The sequence below is a fragment of the Vigna unguiculata genome, chromosome 6 (genome assembly GCF_037176805.1).
Source record: "Vigna unguiculata cultivar grain cowpea cultivar isolate G323 ecotype 2 chromosome 6, ASM3717680v1, whole genome shotgun sequence".
Lineage (NCBI taxonomy): Eukaryota > Viridiplantae > Streptophyta > Magnoliopsida > Fabales > Fabaceae > Vigna > Vigna unguiculata.
Window position 1 is genome coordinate 2,954,187 of NC_140797.1, and position 12,477 is coordinate 2,966,663.

Sequence of the window (12,477 nt, forward strand, 5' to 3'; positions counted from 1 at the left end):
CGGTAACTAGTCCTTTCAAAAATAGTGAAGGTGTCTTTCTTATAAGTATCAGTTAAGGGTGTTCAGTGATCATTTAAGTTTAGAATTGTGGGGTTACTCAAAGAAAGTTGGGCAAGCAAAGTAAGAGATGGTTTGAGTTGTGATTTCAAGTTAAGGTGCCAACCTAGAAATGAGAAAGTAAGAGTAGATGTTCCGCCAGAAAAGGGAATTTGAGATCTTGGTTTGACAAGGTAAGAGTAAGAAGGGGTGGAGAAGTATAAATGTTTGAATTGGGAAGAGAAGGTGTGAGGAGATTTCATTAGTCTAGTCACCTGACACGGACGAGTGAGTATTTCAAAAAGGTTGGGAAAAAGGCAAATCGGTCAATCTTAGTTGGGGTGTACTGTAGGGTTGATTGGTACAGACCAAACTAGAGATTTGAAATCAAGGAAAGTTATGGTTCGAAGGTTTTGTGGAATGATGGTTGCAAGTTAAGGGATAAAAAATGAATATAGGATGCCAAAATGCATATGGTGGTTAGAATAATTGAAAGTTTTAAATTGGAAATGGAATAACTTGGTAGTGAACTTCGTTACCTTGGTTGAAGCCAGCAAAGGAAGAAAGATGTTATGAGTCAAGAGTGTCAATGGTGGAGCAGTAGGCCAGAAGTCAAGTGTGACCAAGTCAGTGGAGTGTTGCTTAAAGGAGAGAACAAGGTGACGTGAAGTGATAACTAACATACTTTAGTTTGAGACTTGAAGTCATCTAAGACTTTGGTAAAAACCTACAAGAGGTAGTGGAGAGCATATGGTAGGTGAGTCAGTATATCAGATACAAGTTGGTTGGTCAGGTATGAAGGAGCATTCAAGTTGTAAGGTGGGAGATTGGAAGTTGCTTTGAGGGTAGTGACTAAACTAATCTACATTGTTGAACACATATCGCTTAGCACAAGGGCAAATTTTCTAATGACTATAGGTGTTGGAGTCGTTATATCAGTCATGTCTAAGTGGTGGTTGTTAGAGAAAATGAGGAAAACATAGTTTTCTTCCTACTTCATCGGTGAATTTTTGAGGTCGAAAATTTTTGTTGTTGGGGAGAATGTAAGACCCACTTTTTCTACTCTTATGTTTAAAGGTCTGGCCTTAACTACTGCCTAAGGGTCAGCCCATAGGCTTCCCAAAACTCTTTTCCAACCCTAATCCCTTTTACTCTGCCACATTCTTAGAAAACAGGAACCCTTCCCCCTTCCACTACTAAAGCAAAGAGCTCTACCAGGGCACAATCAGAGCACCCACTATTTCACTCGAACGTCTTCTCCGGTTTACTGCACTGGTTGGAGTTACAGTGCTCCCTTCTTCCCCTAGGACCGTTGTGCTTACGTTTAACCCCACTCCAGGTAAAGGAAACTAGGGTTTCCATATTTTGTAATATGTTCATATTTGGCTAATGTTTCCTGATTTAAAATGTTGGATTGATGTTTATACTTGCATGAGATTGTACTGGTTGTGGCTCTGTACTATTTTCTTGGTGCTATATTGGCCTGTTTGTGCGAATAGTGGAGGAGCCCGATATTCTCGCCCAAGCGAGCTGGTCTCGCCTAAGCGAGAGTACCTGGAACCCTCCCTGGTTTTAGTTTGCGTTGTCGCTCAGGCGGCGAGCTCACATTTTGAGCGAGAAGACCTCTCGCTCAAGTGAAGAGGTCTCGCCTAAGCGAGAACACGCGAGAACCTCACTATTGTTGCTATCGCATAGCGGAATGTTTGGCATTTGGACAAAAACCAAGATGGGGGGTGAATTGGTTTTAATTAATAAAATTAAGGCTTAATTACTCGGATCATACCCATTTTGGTTCGAAAATTTCAAAATGGTACTCACTTTGAACTTTGTCTCAATTCAGTACCCAATTTTGATTATTACATCAATGTAGTACCCTCCGTTAAGTCTTCACATACGGCGTTAACTACCTTGCCACGTGTCAGCCTCTGGATTTTTTAATTTTTTTAATTTTTTTTAATTTTTTTTTGAATTTTTTTTTAAAAAAAATTGTCACTTGTCAAATCCTTGATGTGACACGTGGCAAGGTATCGCCACGTGTCAAGGTACCTGACAAGTGTCATTTTCTTCATTTCAACTTAGTCTCCACATGTGTCTATTTGTTTCAATTTAGTACCCATATATGTTTATTGGTTTCAATTTAGTACCCAGTTTATTTGTTTTAATTTTGTCTGAATATTTTTTTACAAAATAGAGAAATATTGTGTCTCCCTTAAAACCAAATTTATTATTTATATAAATGTTATATTTATATTTGTTATTAAAAATGACTTAGAAGTATGTTATTCATGACTTTTACTATTAACTTTAATATAAATTTCAATACTTAATTTTATAACTCATTTTTAGTAACAAATATCACTATAACACGCTACAACAAAAATCACTTTAGACAACAACATAAAATTATGATATAAATTATAAAAACCGTGGTCTAAAGATTAGACCACAATTTTTTAGGCGTGGTATAGGTGAGTGTAGCTATAGGTAATAGACAACGGTTTTTAGTATGACAATATTTTTAAAACTGTTGCTTAAAATTCTCACAATAAACAACAATTTTACATGTTGAATTTATACCTTACCTATGTTTTTAGACCACATTTTTACTAGTTTTGCCCACATAGTTTAAAGCAACAATTATATAATCATGGACTTTCATGATATTTATACATCATTTATAAAAATGTTGTTTATTATATGTTTAGGCTTCATTTATTTAGCCGTTGTCTATTTTAGTGTGGTCTAAACTATAAATTGTTGTAGTGACATTTATATAAATAATAAATTTTGTCTTAAAAGAGATACAATATTTCTCTAAAAAAAATATTTGAATAAAATTCAAACAAATAAACATATATGGGTACTAAATTGAAACAAATAGACACATATGGGGACTAAGTTAAAATGAAGACAATGACACTTACCAGGTACCTTGACACGTGGCGATACCTTGCCACGTGTCACTGACAATGCCGCGTGTCACATCAAGGGTTTGACACGTGGCAATTTTTTTATTATTTTTTTAAAAAAATTCAAAAAATAAAATAAAAAAATAAAGGTTAAAATACCTTTTTGGTCCCAATTTTCGTCAAGTTTTTTCAAATAAGTCCTAATTTTGGTTTTATGTTCAAATAGGTCCCAATTTTCGTCAATTTTGTTCAATTGGGTCCTTTTTTGCTAACACCGTTTAAATCATTAACGGCCATGAACAGTGACTGCCATGTGTCACTTCGTATTTTTTTTGAATTTTTTTATTTTTATTTTTATTTATTTTTTATTTTTTTTAATTTTTTTTTTAAATTTTGTTAATTTTTTTAAAATGTACACTTGTCAACCTAGGAGTGTGTCACGTGTCACTTCGTTCTTTTTTTGAATTTTTTGTGAATTTTTTTAAAAATTTTTTTTTTTTTAATTTTTTTTAAATGTCCACGTGTCAACCTAGTAGCATGCCATGTGTCAAAGTCAATATTCTAAATTCAATTTGGTCCCTATATTTGTTATTTTTGTTCAATTAGGTCCCAATTTTTGTTAACATTAACCAATTTGGTCCCTCTCCAAATTAAAACCAAATTTAATTTTTATATTAAAATTCATATTTTTTATTAAATATCTTTATATAATATATTAAAATTCACATCATTATAACTTTGATATAAAAATTAAATTTGGTCACATCTTCTATAGGGACCAAATTGGTTAATCTTAACAAAAATTAGGACCTAATTGAACAAAAATAACAAATATAGGGACCAAATTGAATATAGAATATTGACTTTGACACGTGGCACACTACTAGATTGACACGTGGACATTTAAAAAATAATTCAAAAAAATAAAATAAAAAGTTCAAAAAAACCACAAAGTGACACGTGGCACACTCCTGGGTTGACATGTGTACATTTAAAAAAAAATTAAAAAAATTTAAAAAAATAAAATAAAAAAATTCAAAAAAAAACACGAAATGACACGTGGCAGTCACTGTTCATGGCCGTTAATGATTTAAACGGTGTTAGCAAAAAAGGACCCAATTGAACATAATTGACGAAAATTAGGACCTATTTGAACACAACACCAAAATTAGGACTTATTTGAAAAAATTTGACGAAAATTGGGACCAAAAAGGTATTTTAACCAAAAATAAAAAAAAAATTTATAAAAAAATTAAAAAAAATTAAAAAATCTAGAGGCTGACACGTGGCAAGGTAATTAACGGCGTTTGTGAAGACTTAACGGAGGGTACTACATTGATGCAATAATCAAAATTGGGTACTAAATTGAGACAAAGTTCAAAGTGGGTACCATTTTGAAATTTGCGAACCAAAATGGGTATGATATGAGTAATTAAACCTAAAATTAATGCTTTAAAAATTTCCGAAATTTTAACGATTAATTTAAATATCAATTTCTTTAAAAGTAATAGTAGATAAAATAAAGAGATAGAGAAGAGGAAATGACACAAATATTTATACGGGTTCAGATCAAAAGATCCTACGTCCAGTTGTTAATCTCTTCAAATAAAGAGATTAACTCAATCACTAACAAATATCATATTATAATCGGATAACAAAACAATAAGGAAAGAAAACACCTCTCTTGAAGAAACAAGAGATGAACACCTTTCTCTGAATCACACAAAGAACCTTGACCTTAGCTTTCCTAGCAACAACAACAACACTCAATCTCCTAGAAGACCTCTCAAGAAAAGTTATCTCTCTACCCACACTAGGTTTTTCAAAGCTCTTTTGAGAACACTCAGAGAACTCTCTTTGCAGTCACAACACTTAGCACTCTAGCTTCTAAAAAAGGCAAGTTCGAAGTAACTCGGATGTTCCTTAAATATGGGTTCCAAAAATTAGGTCAAAAATTGAACAGTCACGTTCAAACTGACAGGGATAATCAATTATCAGTGTATTTTCTAAAAACAAAACTTTGAGCAGATAATCGATTATTAGAGGTGATAATCGATTATTCTAGTGTTTTTCTGAAAAATTGGACTTAGCTCAGGATAATCGATTATCCTAAGTGATAATCGATTATCACATTGGTTTTTCGAGAAATACTAGAATTTTGATCTTACTTTTGATTCTAATCTATTCTAAGTACAATTTACAAGATAACTTTAAACATAACAACACATGTTATTCATATTGACTTCCAGAAGGTTTTAGGCTTCTTTTATCATCATCAAAATCTTGCTTCAGTATTTGACTTGTCTTTTGCTTTTGCCAACAATCTCCCCCTTTTTGATGATGATTAAAACAATATGTTTAAGGTATCTGCAATCAGAAATCTCACAAGTAGATTTGTTAGTAGCACTTTTTATTTAAACTTTTTCTCCCCCTGTTTTGATCATTTGAAAAAAGTTTAAGAGAAAAGCTCCCCCTCAATTAGAAAATGGTAAATAAAATGCACTTTTATTAAGAAATCAAACATTTTACAATAGCAATAAAAATAATAACAATGATACAAACACCTAAAATTCTAGACTCATGTCATAATCTTCATCATATTTGTCAAATTTATTTTCTAGATTACAAATCCTAGAATCTAGTCCTCTAAGTAAGCTAATGACCTCTTCATGTCGGGTAGTGGAGATGAGAAAGAATTCCTCAAGTCTTTGGTTTAAGTTTAAAATGTGATCCTCTAGAGAAGAGGATGGACCACCAACCCCACTCGATGAGCCAATATTGGTGTCAACAGGATGAATGTGAGTAGTGGGAGGTTTTCTTCTTCTTCATTTTCAGAGGGAGGCAGGTCATCCTTGTGAATGTAAGTATTCACAAAAGGAATAAATTTCATTTGTTTCAAGGAATATTTTGCAATTTTGTTTGCATCAGTGGTTTGATGAGATTGTTCATCAGAAATGTTGACGCCTTTGTACTCACAAATGTGAGAGATAAGTAGAGAATATGGGAGTGGATATTGACGCAGTCGCTTGGCTTTGAGCATTGTGTCAAGAATAATGCTTGCCCAATGGATACGAATGTGATCGAGCATAGCATAGATAAGCATGAGATCAACTTCACTGCTCTGTGCATGATTTATACCACGTGGAGATAAAATCCAGACAATGAGATAGTGAAGAACATGCTCATCAACTTTGAGAGGGTCTGCTAGCAATTGTCTACCACTACAAGAAAATCCTGATTTATCTACCGATTATTACATACAGATATAAATCCGTAGGTAAATTAATCATTATATACGGATATTACCTACCGATTATAATCTATATATAAATTCAACATTTATATAATATTTACCTACCGATTATAATCGGTAGATAATTTAAACTTACATACAGATGTTACCTACAAATGACTTCTCATCTCACTCTAACTATCTCGAGTATTTTCATTCCCTCCATCTTTATACTTACTATTTTCGTTCTCTACATCTTAATAATATTTCTCTCTCATTTTTTCGTTCTTTCCCGCCTCTCTTCCTAAAATCCCTAATTTTCTCCCAAACTCTCCAACATAACAACTCCTCCCATACCTCCTTTCCCACTCCTCTTCCTATAAACCCTAAATTTTTCCCAAAATCTTCCAACACAACAACTCTTTCCATACCTCACCGCCATTAGACTTCGATGTTGTCGTACTTGGCCTTACCACCACCATCGCGACACACCTCACCTATAGCTGAATCATGCCCTGCCGCACCTGAACCTCACCACAGGCATCGCACTTGAATCTCAAATATCGAAGTCAGTTATTGTCTTTCCTTCTTCCACTTTCCATTTCTGGTGACCTAGATTTTTTTCCTTCCCTCTATATTTTCCTCTATGTACAGATTCTTGGCTCCTCGATTCCCCTTTCCCTTAGGTTGCCTTGATAAAGTTGGAGGCTGGTATGTACGACGACAACGACATTGATTCCCTCGACAACGATTTCTACAGTGTATGATTTAGATCTTTTTTTTTGTTCATCTTGGTTATATTTCATTTCATTTGAGTATTTTTTCTGTCTTCTCAGTGTGTGTGAGTGTATGATGCCCTAGTCCTGTATTTTGGGCATTTGTTGTGTTGGGTTGAGATGTTTCTTATGAATCTTGTGGCCATGGCAGAGTATGAGGTTATAAGCCTTATAGGTTTTAGAATTGTTCAATTAGTTTTTAATTGATTTTATTTTTTTCTCTTTCTTAGGCTCTATTTGTATTTAATTATTTTTCTTCATTTACTTGCAGTATCTGTTTTGAAAATCATCCTCGGACTAGAACTAAAATGGCTTAATCTATTGAATCTCATACTGGGAAGGTGTTTCTTCTATGATATTACTCTAACCTTTTGTAGTAAAGGACAATATTTTTCAATGCAGCAAATTTTCAAGTGGTGGATTTTGATGTATTATTTATGCCTTGGGCATTGAATGGAATGCTTACTACAGTGTATAGAGATGGAGATAAAGAAAGTTGAAGAAAAGAAACAATCATTATTCTCCAAACATAACAATAGAAAACAATAGAGAGATTAGAACAATTGTTCTTAGATATTATGTTGATAGTTGGAATTTTTTTAATTAAGATGGTTGGATTGTATTATTGTTAAACTGAGATATGAACTTTGTAATAACAATTATTTGTATTAATGATATTTTTAATTATCCATTTCTCTATATTTATCATTTTAATTACTATTTTGTATTTTAATGTGGTTTATGATTGTGTAGGTACTGTAGAAAAATTTAATTTAATTAAATCGATTAAACACATTACCTACGGATCATGTCAGTAGGTAATTATCTACGGATCTGATCCGTAGGTAATTACCTACGGATATATCCATAGATAAGTTAGCTACGACCACTTTACCTACGGATTTTTATCAGTAGATAATCCGTAGGTAAAACTATTTTACCTACGGATTTTACGTGTTACCTACGGATTTTTGTTGTAGATAATTTCACTTTTTCTTGAGGCATGCCTATTTCTTGAGCAGGTCGTCTCAGGAATGATCTATAGGCAAATATTCTATTAAATCCTTCAATGCCAACAGTAAGTATTGGAGAGGTGCCATCATGAATGGGAAATTGAGCAACATTTTCCCAAATATCATCATTCAGAATGATGTCTACTCCTTTCACTTTTGTAAGCACCACCCCATCTCTGAATTTGTAGTTGTAGTAGAAGGCTCGTACCAGATCAGGATAGTAGGTACCCTGCATTTTTGTGAAGAATTTTACCCCTTGTTCAGTAAGCAATACAAGGATTGTAAAACGACGATTGATTAATCATTGAGATTTGATGAATTTTGGAGTGATAAGAGGTTTGTCTTTCCATAAAGTGATGAATTCAGATCTCTTTTCTTAATCTGAAATCCAACCTCCAATGGATGCAGTCCGAGATGTAGTTGAAGGTTGAGTGGCACGAGATGCAGTTCTTCTGCGGGTAGGAATCTTTCTCTGAGATGCTTCAGCCATTGTTCAAGTGGAGGAGAAGAGAAGCTTGAAGGCTTTTGAGAAAATGGAGGGTTCTTGAGTTCTGGATGGGTGAAAAGAGTGTAACAGTGACCGAAATGATTTGTATTTATAGGGAAGTGTCTCCAATGGCCAAATGCACGTACTTTAATGCAAATCTAGTTGTTACAGTGGCTAGTTTTTGAAATAATTTGGTCCAACAACGTGTAATAATCGATAATCTGAAAGTGATAATCGATTCTTGTTTCATCCAAAGAATTTGAGCACAACAGTTTCCAGCTGCTATGTATTGAGCCTCTGTAGTTGACAAAGCCACACAAGCTTATTTCTTGGAGTGCCAAGAAACTAATGAACTTCCTAAGAGGTGACAAGTACCACTGATACTTTTTCTATCTATTTTGCAACCACCATAGTCAGCGTCCGAATAGCCTATCAAACTAGGAGATGCTCTTGAAGGGTTCCAAAGTCCAAAGCATGCAGTTCCTTTTAGATATTTTAAGATTCTTTTTACAGTAGTAAGATGTGATTCTTTTGGATTGGCTTGAAAACGAGCACACACACATATAGATTGCATAATATCAGGTCTACTTGCAGTAAGATATAACAAAAAACCTATCATACCTCTAAACATAATCTGATTTACCTCTATTCCTGATTCGTCTTTGTTTGAATAGCAAGAGGTTCCCATAGGAGTACTTACTTCCCTAGCAATATCCATTCCAAATTTCTTAAGTACTTCTTTACAGTACTTAGATTGAGAAATGAAGGTTCCGATTTCCATTTGCATAATTTGTTGGCCCAAAAAGAATGTCAATTCACCCATCATTGACATTTCAAATTCTATTTGCATTATACTTGCAAAGCCCTTACATAGAGATTTATTAGTAGATCCAAATATGATATCATCTACATAAATTTAAATTAGTAAAATATGTTCACCTACTCTTTTAATAAACATGGTTAAATCAATTTTTCCTCTTTAAAAATTATTCTCTAACAAAAATGTGCTTAATCGTTCATACCAAGATCTAGGTGCTTGTTTTAATCCATACAATGCTTTATTCAATTTATAAATGTGATTAGGAAACTTATAATCTTCAAAGTGAGGTGGTTGTTCAACATACACATTTTCTTTAATAAATCCATTTAAGAAGGCACTTTTAACATCCATCTGATATAGTTTAAATTTCATGAGAGAAGCATAAGCAAGAAGTAAACATATAGCTTCTAACTTGGCAATTGAAGCATAGGTCTCATCATAATCTATACCTTCTTCTTGTCTGTATCCCTTTGCTACAAGTTTGGCTTTGTTCTTAGTGATGTTTCCATCTTCATCCAGCTTGTTTCGGAACACCCACTTTGTTCCTATGACTTGGTGTGAATCATCCCTAGGAATGAGTTCCCAAACTTCATTCCTTTCGAATTGATTCAACTCTTCTTGCATTGCAATACACCATTGATCATCTTGAAGAGCTTCTTCTACATTTTTGGGTTCTATCTATGAAACAAAAGCAACAATTATACATAAATTTGACATATTTCTAGTTACTACTCCCTTTGATATATATCCAATTACATTTTCCAAAGACGATCCTCTAGGTGATTTCCAGCTTTTGGCAAGATCTTCAAGTTCAGCCAGTGGGTTCTCATTTAGGTACATCTCATCAAGAGCTTCTTTAAGATATTCTTCATCACCTGCATTTGTTTTATTTAACTCAAGAGGATTGTCCTCAAGGTCCACAATTTCATCAAGGACAACATGCATGGATTCTTCTACATTCAAGGTTATTCTATTAAAAACTCTATAGGCTTTACCCAAATTTTATTTTCCATTATTTAGGACAAAACATTTGCATCCAAATATTTTTAAATGTGCTACATTAGGCTTTCTTCCTTTAAACAATTCATAGGGGGTAATTTTCAAGATTGGTCTAATAAGCATTCTATTTAGTACATAACAAGCAGTGCTCACATCATCAGCCCAAAAATATTTAGGCACTTCATATTCATTCAACATTGTGCGAGCTAGTTCCTCTAAGGATCTATTTTTCCTTTCTACAACTCCATTTTGTTGAGGAGTTCTAGGTGCAGAAAAATTATGCATAATGTCGTTTTCTTCACAAAATTTTTCAAACAATTCATTTTGAAATTGTCCACCATGATCACTTCTAAAAACTTTATTTTAAAGTCTTTTCAATTTTGAATTACTTTTGCAAATTTCTTAAAAGCTTTAAAAGCCTCACATTTTAATGTGAGAAAGAAAGTCCAAGTATATCTTGAGTAGTCATCAACAATAATAAGAGCATAGTAATTTCCCCCAAAGCTTTTTGTCCTTGAAGGACCAAACAAATCCATATGCAAAAGTTCTAAAGGCTTTGATGTAGAAATCACATTTTTTGAATGAAATGATGATTTTTTTGTTTTCCTTTTTGACATGCAGCACATAGTTTATCTTTTTCAAACTTATTTTTGTCAATCAAATTACTAATTCTTTAGAAATCAGTTTGTTTAACTGTTGCATATGAATATGAGCAGCTCGTTTATGCCACAACCATGGATTTTCTTCTTTAACAACCAAACAAGTTATATCACTTGTTGAAGCATTATCAAGATCAATCAAGTACATGTTATTATGTGTCATACCTTTCAAGGCTACTTCCTTAGAGTCCTTTTGATGAATGGTGCAGTAGTCACTCTCAAAAATAACTTTGAGTCCTTTATCACATAATTGGCTTATGTTGAGAATATTGTGCTTTAGTCCTTCCACAAATAGAACATCCTTGATCTCCAATGTATTTCCTCCACCAACATCACCCGTTCCAAGTATTGTTCCCTTGTTGTTATCCCCATATGTAACAAATCCTTGTTCCTTTCTTTTAAAGTTCTTAAACTTCCTTTTGTCTCTAGTCACGTGCCTTGAACAACCACTGTCAAGATACCACATTGATTTCCTAGATTTAGACGTCATCGGCAAAATAAGGAAATTATTCATTTAGGTCCCCAATAATTTGTTTGGGTCTTTGGGGTTAGAAGAAAAATATCTAACTATGAACAGGCACCCAATGATACTTCCCATTTGGAACACCAAAATGTTTAATATTGCATTTATTTGAAGTATGACCCTTTTTCATGCAATAAAAACAAGTAGCAGTACATGCATATGCATTAATAGAATGAGAAGTTCCTTTTTCTACCCAAACTCTACGAGTACTTTTAGTTTTGTTTTTCTTATTATAATTATGAGCATGCTTGTTCTTATTTGGATTTTTCTTAAGATCAAATTCTTCAGAATTTTTATTTTCCAAAGCATCTTCAAGATGTTTCTCCAAAATACATATATCAAACATGTAACTTTTACAGGAAGCACATTCGATAGTTTCTTTTTCTTTGTTTTCTAATATTGAAATTTTATTTTTCTAACTTTGAAGTCAGATTTTAATTTTCTATGAGCAGTATCCAATTTACTAGATTTAACAAGTAATTGTTGAAATGTATCATAAAGATCGTCATAGTCATTTTCATTACAAGTAGAGCTTACCTCACTGTCAGAATCATCATGATTAGCCATCAAACAGAGATTCACTTCTTCATTATCAGAATCACTGGAATTTGATGTGCTTGAGGCATTATCTTCCAATGCTATGTATGCTTTCTTCTTAAAAATTTTATGTCCTTCTTTTCTTCACTTTTCTTTGAATTTGGACAATCAGCTTTGACATGTCCAGTTTCTCCACATCCATAGTATTTGAAGTTTGAGGATGATCCTTGATTTTCCTTCTTGTTGCTCTTGAATTGATTTTTACCTTTGGCCTTCATGAATTTTGTAAACTTCTTAATCATGAGACTAAGGTTCTCATCGTCATCAAAATCTTTTTCTTCTTTTTGCTTTTCGCCTTTGACAACTTCAGTTTTGAATGCAATTCTTCCTTCTTCCAATATCTTCTTCTTCTTCATTTAATCTACCCAATTCAAGCTCATGCTCCCTTAGCTTTCCAAATAGTGCCGCCATTGTCATCGTTGCAAG

The 12,477-nt window shown here is 33.3% G+C and overlaps 1 long non-coding RNA gene across 1 annotated transcript; it reads left to right on the plus strand.

The window, feature by feature from the left end:
- The first annotated feature begins 6,403 nt into the window (after window positions 1-6,403).
- LOC114188802 (uncharacterized) lies at window positions 6,404-7,652 on the plus strand. The gene is made up of 2 exons (XR_003605458.2): window positions 6,404-6,938; window positions 7,225-7,652. It is a non-coding gene; the product is annotated as an uncharacterized LOC114188802 (long non-coding RNA).
- The last annotated feature ends 4,825 nt before the right edge of the window (window positions 7,653-12,477 follow it).